General features: G+C 46.2%; 1 pseudogene; it reads left to right on the forward strand.

Annotated features, from left to right (window-relative positions):
• Nucleotides 1-3,428: 3,428 nt before the first annotated feature.
• On the forward strand, nt 3,429-4,016 carry LOC101600132 (annotated as a pseudogene).
• Nucleotides 4,017-17,237: the final 13,221 nt, after the last annotated feature.

Raw genomic sequence — 17,237 nt, forward strand, 5'->3', positions numbered from 1 at the left:
CCCCTGAACCACATAGAAGCCAGGTGCTGTGGTGGGTATCGAATCGCAGTGTACCTACTGCAAGTGAGGAAAGAGACGGGAAGATTCCCTGGAAGCTCACGGGCCAGCAGGTCTGGTGAACCCTGCTGTGAACAAAACTCAGAAATCCTCCCTCAAGGTGGAGAGTGAAGACCAACCATCCAAACTATCCTCTGAACTTCACGTGTGCACTATGGCTTACAAGTGTGCGCGCACACACACACACTTAGAAAAAAAATGGGCAACGTGCTCCCCCCAGGCACAAAATGGCCTGGGTATCCATGACCTCACAGTGCCTGACACTACCTACACAAGGCCATCATAAGAGGAGGAAAAGGTCATGACATCAAAATAAAAGAAACTGATTGAGAGGGGGAGGGGATATGAGGGAGAATGGAGTTTCAAAGGGGAAGTGGGGGAAGGGAGGGCATTGCCATGGGATATTTTTTATAATCATGGAAGTTGTTAATAAAAAGAATTTAAAAAGGAAAAAAATGGGTCTGCAGAGATGGGTCAGTGGTTAAGGTACTTACCTGCAAAGCCTAACAACCTGGGTTTCATTCACCAGTACCCATGTATGCTGGATGTACATAGTACAGCGTGTGTCTGGAGTTTGTTTGCAGTGGCTGGAGGCCCTGGTGTGCCCATTCTCTGTCTTTCTGTGTCCTCTTTCTCTATCTCTGCTTGCAAATAAATAAAAAAATATATTTTTTTAATGGTGATTGAGGGGCTGGAGAGATGGCTTAGTGGTTAAGGTGCTTGCCTGCAAAGCCTAAGGACCCAGGTTCAATTCCCCACATCCCATGTAAGCCAGATGCACAAGATGGCACATGTGTCTGGAGTTTAACTGCAATGGTTAGAGTGCCTGGCACACCAATTCTCTCTTGCACACTCACTCTCAAATAAAATAAATAAAAATTTAAAAAAAAAAAGCCAGGTGTGGTGGCACCCACCTTTAATCCCAGCACTTGGGAGACAGGTAGGACAATTGCCAGGAGTTCGAGGCCACCCTGAGATGACAGGGTTAATTCCAGGTCAGCCTGGGCCAGAGTGAGACTCAACCTTGAAAACAAAAAAGCCACCCAAAGGACTAAGGAGATAGCTTCGTCAGAAATTGTTTTCCCTACAAGTGTTGATTTACCCATGTAAAGGCCAGGTAGCATGCTGGCCCACCTGTAATCCCAGCACTCGGGAGGTATGGAAGAGGTCCCTGGTGCACGCTGGCTAACTGAACTTCTAACCAAACCAGTGAGCTCTGAGTTCAGGTAAGAGAGACTCTGTCTCAGTAACTAAGGTAGAAGGGCAATCCAAGAAGACGCTCTGACGTACACACACACAACTGCCCCCACACATACCCATGCACACAGGGGCTGGAGAGATTTCTCAGTGGTTAATGCACTTGCTGCAAAGCCTAATGACCTGGGTTCAATTCCCCAGTACCCGTGTAAAGCCAGCTGCACAAAGTGGCGCGTGCATCTGGAGTCCATTTGCAGTGGCTGGAGGCCCTGAAGCTCCCATTCTCTCTGTCTGCTTTCAAATAACTTAAAAACAAATTTTAAAAAGGGGGGGGTTCTGGAGAAATGGCTTAATGGTTAAGGTGCTTGCCTATAAAGCCAAAGGACCCATGTTCAATTTCCCAGGACCCACATAAGCCAGATGCACAAGGGGGTGCATGTATCTGGAGTTTGTTTGCAGAGGCTGGAGGCCCTGGCATGCTCATACTTTTTTTTTTTTTCTCTCTCTCAAGTAAATAAGGAAAAATTTAAAATTTTTCTTTTAAAAAGTGGCTGGGCATGTTGGTGCACACCTTTAATCCCCAAGATCAGGAGGTAGAGGTAGGAAGATTGCTGTGAATTCAAGGCCAACCTGGGACTACAGAGTGATCTTTAGGTCAACCTGGGCTAGAGTGAGACCCTACCTCGAAAAAATGAAAAGAAAAAAATAGTAAAACAAACAAATGTGGTGATAGTCAGTCAGCAAAACGCTTGCCATACATGCATGCAAATTTCAGTTTGATCACCAGAACTCATGTCAACAAAAAGCAGGCATGATGGCACGCGCTTGTAATCCTCAGTGACAGGTGGGTCCCTGAGGCTCACTGGCTAGATAGTTTTGACAGCTCCAGGCCAATGACAGACACTGTCTCAAAAAAAAAAAAAAAAAAAAAAAAAGGTAGATACCATTATAACATTCCTGAAGAAGGACAACCAAGGTCGTCCTCCAACCTCCCCACACATGCACACCTATCTGCATGTGCACCGCACATACATACATACACACATACATACATACATGCATACATACATGCAAACAAAAAGAGTAAGCAATTCTGGAGCTTGGGAGATGGTGCAGCAGTTAAAGGCACTTGCTTGCAAAACCTGCTGGCCCAGGTTCAGTTCCCCAGTATCCACGTAAAGCCAGATGCACAAAGTGATGCATGCATCTGGAGTTCGTTTGCAAAAGGCCATTTTCTCTCTCCATCTCTCTTGCAAATAAATAGCTAAATATTTTTTAATATTTTGGTTTTGTTTTGTTTTGTTTTTCGAGGTAGGGTCTCACTCTAGCTCAGGCTGACCTGGAATTCACTATGTAGCCTCAGGGTGGCCTCACACTCATGGCAATCCTCCTACATCTGCCTCCCGAGTGCTGGGATTAAAGATGTGCGCCACCACGTCCAGCTAATATTTTGTTATTTTATTTTGTTTATTTTTATTTATTTGAGAATGACAGACAAAGAGGGAGAGAGAGAGAGAATGGGCGCACCAAGGCCTCCGGCCACTGCAAATGAACTCCAGATGCATGCACATCCTTGTACATCTGGCTTATGTGAGTACTGGGGAATCAAGCCTCAAACCGGGGTCCTTAGGCTTCACAAGGAAGCATTTCGCCACTAAGCCACCTCTCCAGCACAATATTTTATTTTTATTTATTTATTTGCTAAAGAGAGGGAGGGAGAGAAAAAGACGCAGGGGGGGTGGTGCATCAGGGCCTCCAGCCGCTGCAAACGAACTCCAGATGCATGCACCACCTTGTGCATCTGGCTTACGTGGGTCCTGGGGAGTCTAACCTGGATCCTTTGGCTTTGCAGGCAAGTGCCTTAACTGGTAAGCTATCTCTCCAGCCCTAAATAGGTAAATATTTGAAATAAGATTAAAAAAGAAGAAGAAGGAGAAGGCATTTTGAATAGCCAAGTTCACATACTCACGATTATATACCTAGCTGGGCTGTGGTGCAGGCTGAGACAGGAAAAGGGCAAGTTGAAGGCCTGTTTGAACCACAGAGTGAGTCCCAGGCCAATGTGAGTAACTTCCACTCTGTCAAAATTTACAAAAAAGAAGGGGACCAGGAGTTGGGGCCACAGCTCAGTGGCATTTCCCAGACCACAAAAGTCAAAAAGAAAAAGACTGCATATGCTGTGCTATCTATCTTATTTGGCAGCTGCCAAAGATGCTGTAGAGGGACAGGTCCTGGTGCTGGACAGCTGAGGCCATCTCCTTGACCACTTGGCCACCATTGTGGCCAAGCAGGTACTGCTGGACCAGGAGGTGGTGGTGCACCACGCGGGCATGAGCATTTCTGGCAATTTCTACAGAAACAATTTTAAATACCTGGCCTTCCTTCGAAAACATATGAACACCGACCCTCCCTGTCGTCGCTACATTTCCGGGCCCCGAGCCGCATCTTTTGGCGATCTGTGCGATGCCAAGCGCCGCCAGGCTGCCCTGGACTGCCTGAAGGTGTCTGATGGCATCCTCCCCACCCTGTGACCAGAAAGAGCCGGTGGGGGCCCCGCTGCCCTCGCGGTCCTGCCGCTGAAGTCCAGCAGAAAGCCTAGCTTGCAAAGGCGCCCGGCTCGAAGCACCAGGCAGCGACAGCACCCCAAGGAGAAGCGGAAAGAGAAGTGGCTCAGGAGGCTCAGGAAGCAGGCAGAAAAGAACGTGCAGAAGAAAATCAACAAGTTCACAGAAGCTCTCAAAACCCGCGGACTCCTGGTGTGAGCCCAATAAAGCCCGCTTATGCCTCAAAAAACAAAAACAAACAAAAAAACCCTACAAGTAACCCTACACCTCCCCCCCCAAAAAAGGAAAGAAAAAGTAGGGTGGGTTTTTTTTTTTTTTGTTTGTTTGTTTGTTTGGGGGTTTTTTGTTTTTGTTTCTGTTTTGCAGTAGGGTCTCACTCTAGCCAAGGCTGACTTGGAATTCACCTTGTAGTCTCAGGGTGGCCTCGAACTCATGGCAATCCTCCTACCTCTCTGTCTTCTGAGTGCTGGGATTACAGGCGTGCACCACCACACCTGGCTTTTTTGTTTGTTTGTTTGTTTGTTTGTTTTGTTTTGTTTGAGTTAGGGTCTCACTCTAGACCAGGCTGACCTGGAATTCACTAAATAGTCTTAGGGTGGCCTTGAACTCACAGCAATCCTCCTACCTCTGCCTCCCGAGTGCTGGGATTAAAGGCATGAGCCACCATGCTTACTTGAAAGTATTTTTTTTTTTTTTTTGCCTCCCAACTTCTTTTCTTTCTATTTCATTTCTTAAATTTTTATTTATTTTATTTATATAGAGAGAAAGAGACAGAGAAAGAGAGAGAGAGAATGGGCACGCCAGGGTCTCCTGCCACTGCAAATGTACTCCAGATGCGTTCGCCCCCTTGTGCATCTGGCTAACATGGGTCCTGAGGAATCAAGCCTAGAACTGGGGTCCTTAGGCTTCACAGGCAAGCCCTTAACCGCTAAGCCATCTCTCTAGCCCAACTTTAATTTTTAAATATTTTTTAATTTTTATTTATTTATTTGAGAAAGGGAAAGAGGCAGAGAGGGAGAGAGAGAGAGAGAATGGGCACGCCAGGGCTTCCAGCCACGGCAAATGAACTTCAGATGCAAGTATCACCTTGTACATCATGTGGCTTAGGTAGGTACTGGGGAATCAAACCAAAGTCCTTTGGCTTTACAGGCAAGCACCTTAACTGCTAAGCTCTCCAGCCCTTTTTAAAAAATATATTTTATTGAGAGAGAGCCAGGCGTGGTGGCCCACACCTTCAGTCCCAGCACTCGGGAGGCAGAGGTAGGAGGATCACCATGAGTTTGAGGCCACTCTGAGACTACATAGTGAATTCCAGGTCAGCCTGGAGTAGAGTGAAACTCTACCTCAACCCCCCCCGCCTCCCCAAGAAAAAGACAGAGAGTGAGGGAGAGAGAGAATAGATGCACCAGCGCCTCCAGCCACTGCAACCAAATTCCAGACGTATGCACTGCCTTGTGCATCTGGCTCACATGGACACTGAGGAATCAAACCTGGGTCCTTAGGTTTTGCAGGCAAGTCCCAAAACAACTAAGCCATTTCTCCAGCCAGAAAATAGTTTTTAAATATCTGAAGTTATGGGCTTATAAAGATAAACCTGGCTAGCTGCATGAAAATGTATTTCGTCAAAATTATAAAGGGCTAAAACAATGAAGGGTTACTCCTTTTCCTTTGCAAGAGGCTCTGACCCTTCCCGGGGGCTACCCTGAGCCTGCTCACTGCCCTTGGGGTCATTTCCCTAAGACACTGCAATGTTTCATTTCTGTGCCTTCCTTGTTGGCCTAGGACGTTTTCAAGGGCTGGGACAGTTCTTTTATGTCTGTTTTCCTGCCCCGTGAGGCCTACACATTTTAACTGGTCAACAAACATGTGTGGAACAAAAGAAAGAATGATGGTCAAGACTATATCTGCTTTCACTGTCTTTTTCTTTCTTTCTGTCTTTATTTATTTATTTATTTAATGGAAGAGAAAGAGAGGGAGAGAAAGAGAATAGGCTCTTCATAGCCTCTAGCCACTGCAAACAAACTCCAGATGCATGCATCACTTTGTGCATCTGGCTTATATGGGTACTGGGGAATCCAACCTGGATCCTTAGGCTTTACAGGCAAGTGCCTTAGCTACTAAGCCATCTCTCTGGCCCTCTTTCTTTCTTCATCCCTCCCTCTCTCCCTCTCTTTCTCTTTCTTTCTCTCTTTTTTTTGAGATAATGTCTCATGTAGCCTAGGCAGGCCTTGAATTGGATATGTAACCATGACTTTGACCTTCTTTTCCATTAACCTGTGCTTCCTGAGTGCTGGAATTAGAGGTGTGTGCCACCAAGCCTGGCTTATATGATGCTGAGGATCAAGCCCCGGGGCTTCATGCATGTTAGGTTGGCACTATAGCAACTGAGCTACTTCCCCAGTCCTCACTTTCCCTTTGATAAGAAAATATGAAAGGATTCAAAATCAAAAATGATGCAACTCAGTCAGGCATGGTGGTACATGCCTTTCCTCCTAGCACTCTGGAGGTAGAGGTAAGAAGATGGCCATGCATTCAAGGTCACCCTGAGAGACTACATAGTGAATTCCAGGTCAGAAAAAAATGTAACTCAGTACAAACTATGTGTTCAGCACAGCCCATAGCTCAGGAATACTGTGAGGCAGGGTATGTGTATGTGTGTGTGTGTAAAATAAAGCCAGGACCTTGCACACGCTATACAAATACTCTACTACTGAACTATATACCCCTGTCCAAATGTAACCTGAATTCTAGACAAGTTTTTTTATTTTGTTTTTCAAGGTAGGATCTCACTCTAGCCCAGAATTCACACTGTAGTCTCAGGGTGGCCTTGAACTCACTGTGATCCTCTGACCTCTGCCTCCCGAGTACTGGGATTAAAGGTGTGAGCCACCACACCCAGCTTCTAGACAATTATTTTTTTCTTTCAATTTGTGAGCAGAGAGAAGGAGTATAGGTATACCAGGGCTTCTTGCTGCTGCAAATGAACTCCAGATGCATGAACTACTTTGCACATCTGGCTTTACATGGGTACTGGGGAATTAAACCCAACCGGCAGGTATTTCAAGCAAGTGCCTTTAACTGCTGAGTCATCACCCTAAGTCCCCACCAGACAGTATTTTCTTTTTCTTTTTTTCTTTTTCTTTTCTTTCTTTTTTTTTTTTTTTTTGAGGTAAGGTCTCACTCTAGCCCAGACTGGCCTGAAATTCACTATGTAGTCTCAGTGTGGCCTCAAACTCAGCAATCCTCCTACCTCTGCCTCTCGAGTGCTGGGATTAAAGGCGGGTGCCACCATGCCCAGCTTCCAATGACAGTTTTTATAGAGAATGTGAGAAAGGAAGTAAAAAAGATAATGCTTGCAACTACAAATAATTTTTTGTTTTTCTTTTCTCTTCCTTTTTTAAATATTTTATTTATTTGAGACAGAGAGAGAGAGAGAGAGAGAGAGAGAGAAAGAATGGGCACACCAGGGCATCCAGCCACTGTAAACGAACTCCAGATGCATGTGCCATGTGCATCTAGCTTACGTGGATCCTGGGGAATTGAACCTGGGTCCTTTGGCTTTGCAGGCAAGTGCCTTAGCTGCTAAGCTATCTCTTCAGCCTTTTTGTTGTTGTTGCTTTTCAAGATAGGGTCTTGCTCTAGCCCAGGCTGACCTGGAATTTATCATCTGGACTCAGGCTGGTCTCAAACTCCCAGTAACCCTCCCACCTCCTCCTCCTGAGTGCTGAGATTAAAGGCATGCCCCATCATGCCCAGCTTACAAATACCATTTTTCTTTTTATTATTTAAATTATTATTTTTTATTTATTTGGGAGAGACAGAGTCAGACAGAGCAAGAGAGATGAGAGAGAAAGAAAGAGAATGGGCATGTCAGGGCCTCCAGCCACTGCAAATGAACTCCAGACATATGTGCCATCTTGTGCATCTGGCTAATGTGGGTCCTGGGGAATCGAACCTAGGTCCTTTGGCTTTGCAGGCAAGCGCCTTAACCACTAGGCCATCTCTCCAGCCCCTATCTTTACGTTTTTGTTTTTTTTTATGAGAGGGAGAGAGAGAAAATTGGCATGCCAGGGCCTTAGCCACTGATAACAAACTCCAGACATGTGTGCCATCTTGTGTGCGTGTGCCACCTGTGCAGAGGCATCACCTTGTGCCTCTGGCTTGCGAGGCTTCTGGGGCGTCAATGCTGGGTCCTTAAGCTTCACAGGCAAGTGTCTTAACTGCGAAGCCACCTCTCCAGCCCTACAATAATAATAATAATAATTATTATTATTATTATTTTGGTTTTTCGAGGTAGAGTCTCACTGTAGTCCAGGCTGACCTGGCATTCACTATGTAGTCTCAGGGTGGCCTTGAACTCACAGCGATGCTCCTACCTCTGCCTCCCACGTTCTGGGATTAAAGGCATGCACCACCATGCCTGGCTCTTACAATTAATTTTTATAATTCTTTTTATGCATGAAATAAGGAAAGCTAGTCCAAGAGTTTTGTGTTGAGTAGCTTATGGTATGAAGACAAAAAACGGCTTTGATGTAGTTGAATTGGTGATATTTGATCCTTTGGAAATTTTCCCAATGGATACATTATACGTGGTACCATTAGCACCTGAATGGAAACAGACCAGTGACTACAAGTATTTTCCTTTCTGCAGGATCAAATAATAGTCATGAATCATGAGCTGGATCTAGAGACAGCTGCCCCAAGCAGATTACCAGCGGAAGATATGAAAGTTCTGAGGCCTGGTGACCCGCAGTCAGTTGGGCAAAGGGGGCAGTCCGAATTGGCACGGGTAGAAGCCACCCACAGAATAAAACAACATTGCCAGCTGGATGTGTGTCTATGAGACAGCCTTGCAAAGACATAGGAGCACAGTCAAGGTCAAGAGAGGGGCAAAAGGAGGTGGTAAGGAGTGAGAAAGAGTCTCAGAATCACTAAACAGCTGCCAGGACAAGGAAGAAACACTGGGTCAAACAGCCCAGCTCTTGCCCAAGGAACTGGACATGACCAGTCTTCCCACCCCTGACGCTACAGACCTCCCTGACAATTTCCATTCCTTCACTGGGAATCCTCCAGAAAGAGAATCCTTGATTTTTTTTTTTTTTTTTTTTTTTTTGAGAGAGGGTTCCAAGGTAGGCTCTTGCTCTAGCCCAGGCTGACCTGAAATTCATTATGTAGTCTCAGGGTGGCCTCAAACTCACAGTGATCCTTCTACCTTGGCTTCTGAAGTGCTGGGACTAAAGGCGTGCACCACCATACTTGAATCTCTTTTTGGTGTTTCGAGGCAGGGTCTCCCTCTAGCTCAGGCTGACCTGGAATTCACTATGGAGTCTCAGGGTGGCCTCGAACTCACTGCGATCCTCCTACCTCTGCCTCCCGAGTGCTGGGATTAAAGGCGTGCGCCACCACGCCCGGCTTGAATCTTTTCTTTCGCACACATGGATGTTCAGTTCTACCTCAAGAATACCATCACTCCGGGTTCTCCTTCTCCTGTGGTGCCGAGGATTGAACCCAGGGCCTAGAGGAGCACTTTTCCACCGAGCTGTATCTCCAGCCTTTGACATATCACTTTTTTTTTTCCCCTACTCCAGCCTGACATGCTTTATCCACCACAATGCCCTCTACCTTCTGAAATATAAGACAAAGCAGACTCTTTCCTTCCTTAAATGGCTTCTGGTCAGGTATTTGCTCTCAGCAAGGAGAAAGTAAACTGGCACTGAGCATTGCTCTCCCCCATAGTTGCTAACCTTTGCTGACTTGTGAATCTTCCTAAGAATCTGCTATGGACTTTTTTTGTTAGTTTTTTTCAAGCTAGGGTCTCCGTCTAGCACAGGCTAAGCTGGACCTTACCCTGTAGTCCCAGGCTGGCCTTGAACTCACAGCAATCCTCCTATCTCTGCCTCCCAAATGCTGGGATTAAACCTATGTACCACCATGCCCAGCTTGCTATGGACGTTTTTTTTTTTTTTTTTTTTTTTCCCAAGGTAGGGTTTCACTCTCATCCAGGCTGACCTGGAATTCACTCTGTAGTCTCAGGGTGGCCTCAAACTCATGGAGATCCTCCTACCTCTGCCTCTTGAGTGCTGGGATTAATGGTGTGTGTCACCATGCCCAGCTGCTATGAACGTTTTTTAAAAAATTATTTATTAGGGCTGGAGAGATGGCTTAGCAGTTAAGCGCTTGCCTGTGAAGCCTAAGGACCCTGGTTCGAGGCTTGATTCTCCAGGACCCACGTTAACCAGATGCACAAAGGGGTGCACGCGTCTGGAGTTCCTTTGCAGTGGCTGGAGGCCCTGGCACACCCATTCTCTCTCTGCCTCTTCCTCTCTCTGTCACTCTCAAAAAATTTAAAAAAATATTTATTAGAGAGAAAGAGAGAATGGATGCACCTGGGCTTCTAGCCATTGCAATCAAACTCCAGACACATGTGCCACTTTGTGCATCTGGCTTATGTAGGTACTAGGGAATTGAACCTGGGTCCTTTGGCTTTGAAGGAAAGCTCCTTAACCTCTAAGCCATCTCTCCTGCCCATTGTTGCAAACCTTTTTTTTTCTGAGGCAAGCCCAATAGACTGGCCTTTTCTTTTTTTTTTCTAATGAGAGACACAGAGTGAATTGGCACACCAGTACCTCCAGCCACTGCAATCGAACTCCAGATGTGTGTGCCACTTTGTGCATCTGCCTTATGTGGGACCTGGAGAGTTGACCATGGGTCCTTAGGCTTCACAGGTAAGCACCTTAACCACTAAGCATCTCTCCAGCCCTGGAACTTTTTTTATTTTAAATATTTTAATTTCTTTATTTATAAGCAGAGAGAGACAGAAAAGAGGCAGAGAGTGGGTGCACCAGGGCCTCCAGCTATTGCAAATGAACTCCAGATGCATGTGCCTCTTTGTGCATCTAGTTCTATGTGAGTACTGGGAAATTGAATTCTAGTTCTTAGGCTTTGCAAGCAAGTGTCTTCACCTCTGAGCCATCTCTCTAGCCCTGTTATGAACTTTTATGATGAGAAAAATGCACATGCTGGGCCTGGTGGTACACACCTTTAATCCCAGCACTCAGGAGACAGAGGTAGAAAGGCAGAGGTAGGCAGATTGCCATGAGTTCAAGGCCAGTTTGTGACTATATAATGAATTCCAGGTCAGCCTGGGCTAGAGTGAGACCCTACCTCATAAAACCACACACACACACACACACACACACACACACACACACACACACAAAATATACACATATGAGCTGGGAATGGTTGTGCACACCTTTAGTCCTAGCACTCAGGAAGCTGAGGTAGGAGAATCACTGTGAGCTCCAGATCAGCCTGGGCTAAATTGAGACTCCACCTCAAAACAAAACGCACACACACACACACAGACACACACACACACACACACACACACACACACACACACACGGCTGGAGACATAGCTTAGTGGTTAAGGCACTGGCCTGCAAAGCCCAAGGACTCATGTTTGACTCTCTAGGTCCCACATAAGCCAGACACAGAAAGTGACACAAGCACGCAAGGTCACACATGCTTAGAAGGGAGCGCACACATCTGGAGTTTGATTTCAGTGGCTGGGGGCCCTGGCGCGCCAAGTCTCTCCCTCCTTCTCTCTCTCTGTTGTGCTTGCCTCAAAAATAAAACAAAACAGGCCGGGCGTGATGGCGCACGCCTTTAATCCCAGCACTTGGGAGGCAGAGGTAGGAGGATCGCTGTGAGTTCGAGGCCACCCTGAGACTCCATAGTGAATTCCAGGTCAGCCTGGGCTAGAGTGAGACCCGACCTCGAAAAATCAAAAAAAAAAAAACAAAAAAAACAGAAGCATTGATTTGCTAACAATTTCAAGACATTCTTCATTCATAAAGTCAATCCTTGGGGAATCAACTCAATAATAACAATTCCTGATAGCAAAAAAAAAAACAACAAAAAAAAAACCTAGGATACTTCTTAACAGACAAGCAGGAAGAATAAAGACCTAATTTGACAGGCATAATGATACATGCTTTTTATCCCAGCACTCGAGTGGCAGAGGTAAGAGGATTGCTGTGAGTTCAAAGTCACCCTGAGACTCCATAGTGAATTTCAGGTCAGCATGGGCTAGAGTGAGTCCCTACCTTGAAAACACAAAAAACAGCAACAAAAAAAAAAAAGGAAAAAAAAAACTAATTTGAATTCTTCCCTACTTAGTCCCTATGAACATAAAGCCCTGCAGAGGATTTAAGAACAAAAGTTGGTCAACCAAGCCAGGCACATACCCATAATCTCAGCTACCTTGAACCCAGGGTTTAAGATACGTTTGTATCCATATACATACATACACACAGAAAAACTGTGTGTGTGTGTGTGTGTGTGTGTGTGTGTGTGTGTGTGTGTGTGTGTTTGCCTGCAAGGCCTAAGAACTTATAGTGGAGTCTCCAGGTCCCACATAAGCCAGATGCACAGTGATGCAAGTGCGCAATGTTGCACATGCACACAAGGGGGCGCACATGTCTAGAGTGTGTTTGCAGCAGCTGAAAACCCTGGTGTGCCCACTTTTTCTCTCGCTTTGTCTCTCTGCCTCTCTCTCTGTCAAATAAAAATAAATAAATAAATAAAAGGGGGTGGGCTGGAGAGATTGCTTAGTGGTTAGGGTGCTTGCCTGCAAAGCCTAAGGACCCAGATTTGATTCCCCAGTAGCCACATAAACCAGATGCACAAGGTGCCACATACATCTGGAGTTTGTTTGCAGTGGCTGGAGTTTTTGGCATGCCTATTCCCTCTCTCTCTCTCAAATAAATAAATCTTTTAAAATTTTTAAAATTTTTTAAAAATTTGGTTTTTCATGGCAGAGTCTCACTCTAGTCCAGGCTGACCTGGAATCCACTATGAAGTCTCAGGGTGGCCTCAAACTCTTGGAGATCCTCCTACCTCTGCCTCTAGAGTGCTGGGATTAAAGGCATGCGCCACCACGCTTAGCTTGAAATATATTAAAAAAAAAAAAAAAAACAAACAAACAGGACAGAGCCGGGCGTGGCGGCGCACGCCTATAATCCCAGTGCTCGGGAGGCAAAGGATGGAGGATCGCCAAAAAGTTCGAGGCCACCCTAAGACGATGTAGTGAATTCCAGGCCAGTCTGGCCTAGAGTGAGATGTACCTCTAAACACCAAAAAAAGGGGGGGGGGGAGGCAGGGGGCGGGACTGGAGAGATGGCTCAGTAAATAAGAGCGCTTACCGTACAAGCAAGAGGACTTGAGGTTAGTCTCCAGCACCCACAGAGAAAGCTGGGCAATGGCTACGCCGGCCCGTAACCCGGTGGAGACAGGAGGAGCTCTGGGGCCCCCTGGTCAGCCAGGCTACCCGAAAACCAGCATGAAGCCAGGTATGGGGACTCACACCTTTAATCCCAGCACTCAGGAGGGTAAAATAGCAGGGACACTGTGAGTTTGAGGCCAGCTTGGGCTACAGAGTGAGTTCTATGTCAGCCTGGACTTGAGTAAGATTCTGCCTCAATAAACAAAAATCCAGCGTGAATGTCAGGTTCAGTGGGAGACTGTCTGTGAGAAATCAGGCGGAAGAGCAATAGAGATGGACACCCCACATCCTCAGGGTGTACACATCTACACACATGTGCACATACCACACACATATGCTACCTATATTACGCACACACACACACACACCCCAAAAAGCTGATTACTTAATTAAAAGGTCCCAGCTAGGTACTGTTTTTTCATCTCCTGTCCTCTGAGCTCAGGCCACAGGCTCATGGCGAGCCCAGGAGGCCACAGCTTCCTCCCCAGGCTGACACCAGCTCCTCCAGCTGCCGGCATCTGTGCACTCCTACCTGTGGATCCATACCTCCCCCTCGGCCATCCAGGCCGACCAGGGACTCTCACCCACCTCTTGTCACCTTGCAGCTGTGGAGGACAGGAGTGAGCCGCTCCTCCGAGTCTTCCTCCCCCTGCTCTCCTGCCTCGGTGACTCCCCACACCCTCCGGCAGTTGCGCCAGGGCCAGCAGCAGCGGCAGCTCCAGGACTCCTGGAGCGGATTTTCTAGAACTCATATTCTGGGAAGACACTGATGAGCTCAGTGATGACTGCCGCCTGGCCTCTGGCCAGGTGACACTTCCTGGGTCACTCTGACCTCCTCAAAGGCCTCCACCACCAATATGCTCTTAGGCTGGCATTTTGCTCCAAACCTCTCTGCCTCAATGAAAATAGAACCAGCCCTGATGCTGGCCCAAACCTACATGTGCATCAGATGCTTAAAGGTCACCCTTAGCATTCCCTATGCTACTATACCATAAAGATTACAGGAATCAGGGTTGAGAAGATAGCTCAGTGGTTAATGGCACTTGCTTGCAAAGCCTGCTGGGTTTGATGCCCCTTGATTCTTTAGTACCCATGTAAAGCCAAATGAATAATGTAGCGCATGCATCTGAAGTTTGTTTGCAGCAGCAAAAGGTCTTGGTGTCCCCATTCTCTCTCTTTCTCTTTGTGACTATCTCTCTCAAATAAACAAATAAAAATATTTTTAAATATATTTTATTGGGCTGGAGAGATGGCTTAGCAGTTAAGTGCTTGCCTGTGAAGCCTAAGGACCCCAGTTCGAGACTCGATTTCCCAGGACCCACATAAGCCAGATGCACAAGGGGGCGCATGCATCTGGAATTCATTTGCAGTGGCTGGAGGTAGGGTCTCGCTCTAGCTCAGGCTGACCAGGAATTCACTATGTAGTCTCAGAGTGGCCTTAAACTCAGGGCAATCCTCCTACCTCTGCCTCCTAAATGCTGGAATTAAAGGCATGTGCCACCACACCTGGTTAAAATTTGGTTTTGTTTTATTTTTCAAGGTAGGGTCTCACTCTAGGCCAGGCTGACCTGGAATTCACTATGTAGTCTCAGGGTAGACTTGAACTCACAGTGATCCTCCTACCTCTGCCTCCCAATTGCTGGGATTAAAGGAGTGTGCCACCACACCTGGCTAAAATAGTTAAAAAAAAAAAAAAAAAGATTACAGAGAGATGGGGGATGGAGAGATTTCTTGGTGGTTAAGTTGCTAGCCTGCAATCCTAAGGACCTGGGTTTGATTCCCTAGTACCCAGGTAAAGCCAGATGCACAAGGAGGTGCATGTGTCTAGTTTGTTTGCAGTGGCTGGAGGCCCTGGCATGCCCATTCTTTCAGTCTGTCTCTCTTCTATCTCTCTCTGCTTGCAAATGAATGAATGAATGACTAAATAAATAAATATTACAGAGAGCTGGGCATGGTGGTGCATGCCTTTAATCCCAGCATTTAGAAGGCAGAGGGAGGAGTTCAAGGCCAGTCTGGGACCACAGGGTGACTCACAGGTCAGTTTAGGCTAGAGTGAGACCCTAGGAAAAAGCAAAAGAAAAGATTAGAGGGACTGGGGAGATAGCTCAGTGTTTAAAGACACTTGCTTATAAAGCCTGTTGGCTCTGGGTTTGATTTTCCAGTGCCCACATAAACCCAGATGCACAAAGTTGCACATACATCTAACGTTCGTTTGTAGACCCCATGTCTGCAGTCTCTGCCTCTCTCTCTCTCTCTCTCTTTCTCTGTCTCATCAATAATCAATTAAATTAAAAAAAAAACGGGCTAGAGAGATGGCTTAGTGGTTAAGCGCTTGCCTGTGAAGCCTAAGGACCCTAGTTCAAGGCTCAATTCCCAGACCCCACGATACACAGAAGGGTGCACGCGTCTGGAGTTCGTTTGTGGTGGCTGGAGACCCTGGCGCACCTATTCTCTCTCTCTCTACCTCTTTTCTCTCTGTCTCTCTCTCTCAAATAAATAAAACAAAAAAATTTTTTTAAATTAAAAAAAAAGAAGCCAGGGCCAGGCGTTGTAACACAAGCCTTAAACCCAGCACTTGGGAGGCAGAGGTAGGGGGATAGCTGTGAATTTGAGCCCACCTTGAATTCTAGGACAGCCCGGGCTAGAGTGAAACCCTACCTCCAAAAAAAAAAAAAAAAGCCAGGTGTTGTGGTGCATACCTTTAATCCTAGCACTCACAGGGTGAATTCCATCCAGGCCAGCCTGGACTAGAGCAAGACCCTACCTTGAAAAACCAACAAATAAAAATAAAATAAAAAATCACAGAGGCTGCCCCCACCTTTTTTTTGAGGCAGGGTCTCACTATAGCTCAGGCTAACCTGGAATTGGTCTCAGGGTAGCCTTGAACTCGTGATCCTCCTATCTCTGCCTCCCAAGTGCTGGGATTAAAGATGTGTGCCACCAAACTCAGTTTAAGCCCCCCCCTTTTAATTTGTTATTTTTATTTATTTGAGAGAGAGAGGGAAAGAGGCGAGAGAGAGAGAGAGAGAGAGAGAGAGAGAATGGGCATGGCAGGGCCTTCAGCAGCTATAAATGAACTCCAGACACATGCCGCCTTGTGCATCTGGTTTACCTGGGTCCTGGAGAATTGAATCTGAGTCCTGTGGCTTCGCAGGCAAATACCTTAACGGCTAAACCATCTCTCCAGCCCCAGAATGCCTCTCCCTCTGCTACTTATGCTCTAAAGCAGATGTGATGGTACAGGCCTGAAATCCCAGCACTTGGGATGGGGAGCAAGAGGATCAGGAGTTCAAGGCCATTGTCAGCTACATATGGAGTTATGGGCTCACTTGGCTACATAAGATCCTATATCAAACAAAACAAAACAAACCAGTGGTCTACAATATTAGGTAGAAAATTCCAGAAATAGGGGCTGGAAAGATGGCTTACCTGTTAAGGCATTTGCCTGCAAAGTCAAAGGACCCAGGTTCCATTCCACAGTACCCATGTAAGCCAGATGTACAAGGTGGTACATGCATCTGGAGTTCATTTGCAATGGCTAGAGGCCCTAATACACCCATTCTTTCTCTGTATTGCTCTCTCTGAGATAAATAAATAAAATTCCATAAATCATTTATAAACATAAAAAAATTGCATTGCTATATATCGTAAAATTATTCTATCACTAGCTATTTTGGGGGTTCTAACAATTTCATACATATATGTAATATATTTTTTAAGTATTTATTTATTTATTATTTGAGGGTGAGTCAGAAAGAGTCAGTCAGAGAGTGAGTACAGGCATGCCAAAGCTTCTGACCACTGAACATGAACTCTAGATGCACGTGCCACTTTGTGCATCTGATTTTACATGGGTACTGGGGAACTAAACCCTTTAGCCACTGAGCCATCTCTCCAGCTTCCAAGCCCCCTCCTTTTTAAAAAACATTTTAGATATTAACTTGAGACAGAGAGAGAAATAGAGAGAATGGACACATGAGGGCTTCCAGCCACTGCAAACGAACTCCAGACCTATGTGCCACCTTGTGCATCTGACTTACGTGGGACCTGGAGAATCGAACCTGGGTCCTTAGGCTTTGCAGGCAAGCACCTTAACTACTAAGCCATCTCTCTAGCCACCCCCACCCCAT

This window comes from Jaculus jaculus, chromosome 9 (genome assembly GCF_020740685.1).
Source record: "Jaculus jaculus isolate mJacJac1 chromosome 9, mJacJac1.mat.Y.cur, whole genome shotgun sequence".
Taxonomy (NCBI): domain Eukaryota; kingdom Metazoa; phylum Chordata; class Mammalia; order Rodentia; family Dipodidae; genus Jaculus; species Jaculus jaculus.